Source organism: Polyodon spathula, chromosome 18 (genome assembly GCF_017654505.1).
Source record: "Polyodon spathula isolate WHYD16114869_AA chromosome 18, ASM1765450v1, whole genome shotgun sequence".
In the NCBI taxonomy this organism is placed as follows: domain Eukaryota; kingdom Metazoa; phylum Chordata; class Actinopteri; order Acipenseriformes; family Polyodontidae; genus Polyodon; species Polyodon spathula.
The window spans coordinates 10,928,509-10,936,149 of NC_054551.1; the positions used below are offsets into that span (position 1 = coordinate 10,928,509).

General features: G+C 42.4%; 1 pseudogene; it reads left to right on the plus strand.

The window, feature by feature from the left end:
* Window positions 1–224: 224 nt before the first annotated feature.
* LOC121331174 lies at window positions 225–6,266 on the plus strand (annotated as a pseudogene).
* The last annotated feature ends 1,375 nt before the right edge of the window (window positions 6,267–7,641 follow it).

Below are 7,641 nucleotides of genomic sequence, written 5' to 3' on the forward strand. Positions count from 1 at the left end.
TCCAAATCTCCACCAGCAGAGGAATAATGCCTGCTGTCCCCTTCTCCCCCAGCAGGGGAAAAATACCTTCTGGTTCAGCGAGAAAAGGCACTTTACAGAGCAGTAAAAAGGACCAAAAAGAAAGTCAACCTCCAGAGCCAGAGGAAGAGCCACGCCAGTCCCTTGCAAGTGAGGGAGAGCCAGGAGACTGCATGCTGCTCCCACCTCTGTCACTAGGAGACTACATGCTGCCTCACAGTGCCTCCGTCGTCAGGAGACTACACAATGAAAAGAAGTAATTTACAAACCGCTAAAACTAATCTCAGCAGTCTCTTGACACAGGGGGTATTAGCCTCAAAAAAAGAAACAAAACTGAACCAGTAACTACAGGTTTAAGCCTGACTTCTATTATAAAACTTATGGAAACTATAATAAGAATTCAGGTAACAGGGTCCTGGGCAAGTCAAAATGGATTTTTAGAAAAGGCATATCATGCAATGATCATTGATAAGGAAGGAGATAATGGAAAATTGCAAAGCATATGACTTCCAAAATGTCAGAAAGCTTTTGACAAAGTCCCGCAAGAGAAAGATTTATTCTCAAACTGAAAGCAGTTGAGATCCATGTAATGATTAGGGAGTGGTTAACTGCCAAAAAGCAGAATAGATCAAACCTCAAAAAATAGCAACCAACGGTGTAAAAAGCTTGCCTCTGCCTCCTAATGAAAAAGAAAATGTACAGTGACACCTCTGCCTGCAGCAGAGCCAGACAAGATAGAAAATTGGAACATTTGATTTAAATCTCCTCCACAATCTCCCTGCCTAGGGTGAGATCCCGGCGGGGTAGTACTCCACAACTGCGAGACATGACGCTTCTGGGGTGGGGTTTGAACACTTTTTACACAGAGAAAAGAAGGCAAATGTGCTTGAACAAAAACAGCCATGTTAAACTGTACAATGCACTTGTAAGACCAGACTTAAATGATCGCTATAAAAAAGGTATTGCTGCTCTAGAAAGAGTGCAAAAAGATCGAGGTGACCAGGGAGTCACAGGATACCTGCTGGGGTTTTAGAAAAGGAAGATAGGAGACAACAATGTGGGAGGACTGCTTACTGCTCCCACCTCCACCACAAGAGGGAGACTGCCTACAGCTTCCCCCTCTACCACTAGAGGAAAATGGACAAGGACGTGATGCTGGCTGCTGGTACTCAGCAGCCCCTGGTACTGCTGAGGGAAGCACAGGGAAGAAACCTCGGCCCACAAGTGGGGAATAGTGCCTAAACCAGCTTCCCCCAGCTTATCCTGCTCCGATGGACCGGGGTGGCCAGCTGCTGGCGGTACTCAGCAGCCCCTGCATAGGTTGCTGAGGGAAGCACAGGGCAGAAACCGCCCGGCCGTGGCAGTGGCCCCGAATAGTGCCTAAACCCGCACCCCAGCTTATCCTGCTCCGCATCACCCGGGGTGGCCAGCTGCTCGCCATCGCCTGGGGTTGCTTGTGGCTCCGCATTGCTTGGGGAGGCAGTTTCATTTTTGTTTTCCAGGGTTGCTGAGGGTCCTGGTTCGCCTGGGGAGGCCAGTGCGGCATCGCTTGGGGTTGCCCGCCAAGACCTGCTCTCATGGCAGCATTTTTGCAGCAGGAAGTACTGTGGCTGGAGCCCCACAAGAGGGAGCTGCCGGCCACAAAGAGGGGGGAGGAGGCCTGGAGACCCCAGCAGCCTTTCTGCTGTCAGGACTGCCCCGGCTAAATGAGTCAGTCTAGAAGCCGACAGCATTGCCCCAGGCAGTTTTTCCGCTGCCAGGGGTGCAATGGGACAGAGCAGCTTTTCCGCTGTGGGAGTGGAACACCATGCTGTCAGCCATGCCACCACCGGCAGGGGAGCTGACAGCATTTTCAGCCATGGGCCGAGTGAAGACCTCCCTTCCCGGCTCAAGAATTTGACCTGGACTGCTGGGGTTTTAAGGGGGGAGGTGGCTGTTGAGGCCAGGTGTGCTTTGCACAAGAGGGGGATATGTGTGGCAAAGTGCCCTGCCCCTGGGCTATTTATTTGTGTTGTATGTTGCATGTAGTGTGTTAATGTAGGTGTATAGTCATTGGTACACAGGATATAAATGGGTCTGTGTAACACGAGTTGGTTTAAAATGTATATTTGTATTTAGGCACGAGGATTGCCCAGCACTTCACGTGCAGGTAAAATGTAATATGTGAGCACGGGAAATTCACTAGATTGATTCACGTGCAGTTGTACCGCGACTCCAATTGAACGATTGATTAGCAATCGAGTCTCGGTACAGCTGCATAAAAGCAGTATGTTTTCATTCACTCGGGGTTGTGTATTCGTGAGTGGAGAACAGGTGAGAGAGAGAGAAAGGAGCGATATATATATAAATGTAACAATTTATATATATAGCGTGCTGGAAGTGCCAGCACAGTACTTGTTTAGTGTTCATCCACTTGTTTCTCTGTCTGTTTAGTGTTAGTACGTTTTGTTTGTATATTTATTTTGGCTCAAGTGCCATGTCCTGTTTTGTAGTCTGTGTTTTTTGTTACAAACCTTTTATTTCTGTTTAAATAAACGCACAGCAGCGCATTCATCAGATCACCAGTCGTCTCTGCATTACTTCCTTGTTCTGACATCACCACTCTACTGTCCTTGTGACAAGGTCATAATTGCAAAACTCGTATATCAACGTTTTAATTTTCTTTCATGATGCAATCCTAAAAAGTGAGTAAATATTGTTTATATTGTACAATGCCGTCTTTTTAACGTGTGTTTTATTTGAAGTGTTTGTTCAAGTTAAAAACCAATGTTATTACTTTATAAAAATGCGTCTATGACCACTTTGTTTATTGCCAAGACACAACAAGGCAGTGATTATTTTTAAAAAAGTGTTTTTACTTGAAGTACACACACGATTTAACTACTGTATTGCTTTCTTTGTTTTGTAATTAATTCACAAGGGTAAAGTAAGGCATTTCTTAATTCTTGAATATTTTATAACTTTAATACAGTGCTACATATAATGGCTTTGATAACGTTTTCAAACCGAATATCCGAACAAATATCTAAATCTTTAACTAATATCCAAACCTAAAAATTCATGTTCGTCCCAGCAGGTCCCAGATAAAGGCAAAGAAGATAAAGTAGTGACTGCTACTGCTGCTCCTGATACCTGGAACCTTTGCTTGAACCAACATATCAACATCTGGATCAAATAACTGGGCTGAGGATATCTTGAGTATCGAGTTAAGTTGAGAATAACATTTTGATTTGTTGATATTCATGACGGAGAACGATTGCTGCTTCTCAAGACACTATTTCAGCAGCATTTCTTCAAAAACTCTCCATCAAAAAATGGTTTTGAAGAAGCAGCTATTTTGTGAGATAGCAGGCTTGCCTTAACAGCAGCATCACTTATGCTACAAGCATTAGTAAACATAAGTCGCTGCTTTTTCAGTGACTGTGCTAATTCAGAGTATTTATCTTCACATACCGTCCCTGCATATATATCATATTTCTTGCCATGGTTTGCTTCGTAGTGTCTTTTAATATTTTATTATTTCACAACAGACACATGTTGCTTACAAATAAAGCACATTGGCTTTCCGTTCATGCCCTCAAAGAAATACGAAATTCCCCATTTCTCTTGAAACACACAGCACTCTTGTTATACCTTTCTCTTCACGGATAAAGACACAATGACATTTGTCACCACAGAACCTTGTTCTGGTATCACTGGTGTCGTCTACTCAAACCAGCTGACGCACTGCTATGTCAACCACGTGGTCGGCGATTGACAGCAATCACAGCAACATGACAATTTGTGTTGCTCATGCAAAGGTTTTGGGTTTTGGGTTCGCCATTGTATTTTTATAACTGTCACCCGGCGCGCGCCAAGGTATTGGATCAGGCCCGCCAAACGAAACGAGTTTGACACCCCTGCTCTAAAGGTTTATTCAGTGTAGAACTCGCAAAACAGCAGCAGTGAAAACATCATTACATTTGTTTTAAACACATTCTAATCCAAGTCTGTGGAACAGGAATTCAAAGCTCAGTATGTAGGGTGAGGGATTGAGACCCAGCTTGTCCCTTCTCTTGCTACCAGGGCACTCTGTGTCCGACCTGTCCGAAGCTGAGGAAGCTGTGCAGCAGGGAGCCGCCTTCATCACACACCTCATCAACACCATGCTACCTGTGAGTGCATGCCATCTACCGTCTACCTGTGGTTCACCTCATGCTGTGTGGAGTTGGGTTTGTGTCGACAGTGTCCACTCCTAAGTTCCACCACAGGGACCCCGGGATTGTGGGGCTGCTGACCAGTGATCAGATGCCCCCTGGATACTCTGTGTACTATGGCATGATCGCGGACGGTATCCACACCAACACTGCAGCCCTTCGTATAGCCCACCGCGCCCATCCCACAGGTCAGAGCAAGCACACACACACATACAAACCAGCTCTCCCACATTCACTAACACTAGCTTAAACAAATATGTTATTACAGTACAGCCATAATGATAAACATGCAATAATGCTGAAATAGGAAATGCTAAAAGAAGTTAGAATGACAAACGTTCTAGAAGAAAGCATTTGATATTTCATTGTAGTTTGTTTAAGTATTTCTTTATTACTGTTCATTCTTATTTAAGCAATTAAGGGAACGTGCCAGAAATTGCTGCTTTTTTTTTGGTAATGATCTTATTTGCCATACTAACTTAAAATCTCAGTAAGGGGGTTGCAACACTGAGGCAACATTTAAATTGGGAATTTGAAAAATGGGTAAAATATAATTTAAAAAATAAATCAGTTTAATCACACACTTTCTGAATGTTTATTTACTTTTCCATGGTTTGGTCCATAGTTAATATTAATTACAAATTCACAGTGAATAAATTTAGAGAACAACTCACGCAATGAACAAGTCTTAACATTCAGAAATGGTGGAATTAAACTTACACTTCAGTCTTCAGCTGAAATGCTTGCTTGAATGGAATGTTGCTCTTAGTCCTTCAGCACTGTGATGCCACTGCTTTGTGTCTGTGCCCTGCTCCAGGTCTGGTTCTAGTGACAGATGCCACCCCCATGATGGGGCTTCCCCCAGGCAGGCACACTCTGGGGCAGCAGGTCATCGAGATCGAGGGGCTCAATGTCTACGTAGCAGGTCAGGGAGTCCATTCTCATTCTCAAGATATTGTATTAAATATGTTAATCTGGTGCTTGTGAATGGTGAGGGAGAAGAGAATGAGTGTAAATGCTACATTCAGACTGCAAAGACTAGCAGTATTGGGGAGTCTATGACGTTGAAATGAGTTTGTAATAATGCACTGCCTCCTATCTCTCCACAGGCACCAAGACTCCGTGCGGGAGCATCACTACCATTGATACCATTGGTGTGTGCGCCACTTCCTACAGGCTTCAGGTGAGAAACAAAGTGAAGCTGAATAATATGAATCTTCTGAAATCTGGCATTTTGATTTAAAATGTGTCTATATTACTTTCTTGCTTTTCTTCTTTCTTTTCAGGTTGTACCGTGGAGGCGGCTCTTGAAGCAGCTTCTCTCCACCCTGCTCAGCTGCTGGGACTCAGTGACAGGAAGGGGACGCTGCACTATGGCTCAGACACGGGTGAGTGGAGTGTACCAACTGAGGAGGGGGGAGCGGTGCTATATTAGTGCCTGAGCTCGAGGAGTGGATACATTAAAACTGGGTAAAAATCGGTGCAAAGGAGAGACTGAAAATGAATTAATGACACCTGCTTTGCGATCCTCTCACCCAAACTGTATGTCATATCTCGTGTATAGGTGACACCCTCCACACGACACCATAAATGACCTTTTCCTTGTCTTTTTATTATGTTTCAGTTATTATCATTTTTCTCTATCTGTGATAATATGGCTGGTCCCACCTCTCTATAGGTAGAGTTGGTTGGCCAGCAGAGTTGAACGGTAGCATTTCGAACTTTGCTTGAATGATTTATCTGTTTGGTGGCAGTTAGGATTCTCCAGGCAAAGCCAGTTCAAGCCAGGTAAAGACCAATATAAAGAAAAATGTTAATCTCGATATTGGTGCAGAATGATAGCAACCTTCATAAAAAGAGCAGGGAAACCTGAACAAATACTTACAATGACATTGGAAAATATATGTTCTTATGACTGTAGAGTTTAGAGTTGTTTCTTTTCCCATATATTTTGTTTTCCTTGATGATTCTTTGAATGTGAGAGCTACACACATCGCTGGGGAGCAGATGTGGAAGAAATTACCTCTCATTCTGCAGAGCACAGTGGCATAACTCTGCTTGGGAAAGCCTAATACTACCACACACCTAAAGAAAGTGGTTTAAGGTGTTCCTTATTCTGTTTCTGCTCAGACCCTTATTTACCAGGGTTACTCACTCATGTCTTTTTTCAACCATGTTTTTCAGAGAAAAAGCTTAACTGAATATCCTGAAATGATTTTAGAAGTAACAACCAGGAGTGTGCATCTACAATGCCTCCCTTTGCAACTGTGGCAGCTGTATTAGTTGATAGGTAATCTCTTACAAAAATGTGGGGACAGAAATTACAGCTGTACAGCCTAGTTGTCATTTTTTACAAAACCACATCACGTCTAAAAAGTATTTTCAGAAACAATGTTTGAAATGTTTTTACTGGAATAGTTAGTAAGCCTGTTGTTAAATAATGATCTAAGCAGAAAAATCAACAGAGAATGATATGGATTACACAGACTAGGGTATTAAACAGGTAGGACATGAAAACAATAGAGAAGGATGTGGAATACACAGGGTAGAGTATAAACAGACAGGAAATGAACTATTTTATATGTAGACAGTGCTCCAGGTAAGGTTTTGGGTCACTGAGTAATTTAATCTGCATTTCAGAAATTTCAGTTAAATGTGTTTTGGGTTATTTTCCATCTGAATAAAAATCAACAATGTCTTTTTCATTGCCCTTCAGTCCTTCCGTAATAATATTCTAGACTGGGAAGTTTCTACTCTCGATGTAGTTAGCTACTGTGTCAACAAATTATGTTCATCCTTTAGTTTTACTAGGAAAAAATCTGTAACATCAACTAGACTTGTATGCAGAAAAAAAAGTGTTTCTCTTCAGTGGAAATGACAAGGGCCAGTAATATGGGGACCACAAATATGATATTGGCTATAGAAAGTGTTTTGCCTGTAATGGAACTACCACAGGGTATATTTGCAGACATTGCCTTGTCTAATCCCACAGTCTTATTTTTTTCATGTGTATCATATTCCATGTAGGCCTACATTTGACAGAAAATCTTTTAATATGATCTTTAAAACAATGTCAGTCTTCACTATGTGGTTTAGCATTACGAGATGGGATAAATATGAAAAGAAAATATTGTTTAAAGATTAGGGTCCAATTATAACAGCCGTTGTTCTAATCTGCACACAGCACGGTGTCCCCGGTGCATGTTGAATTTTACATGGCTGATCTAGCCTATCATGGCAGGCAACTGGCACTGAAGAGCAGCTTCTGAACTCTTCGTCACAGTAGCTTAACAAGAACAATACCAAAAAGTAAAATAAAATAAAAAAACACAACAATTCAGAACGATTCTAAACATTATGAGAAAGTAAGGGGGCATTAAAAAAAGGGAAATCTAATTTCTAGCTACTATTCTGTACGTAACATTTC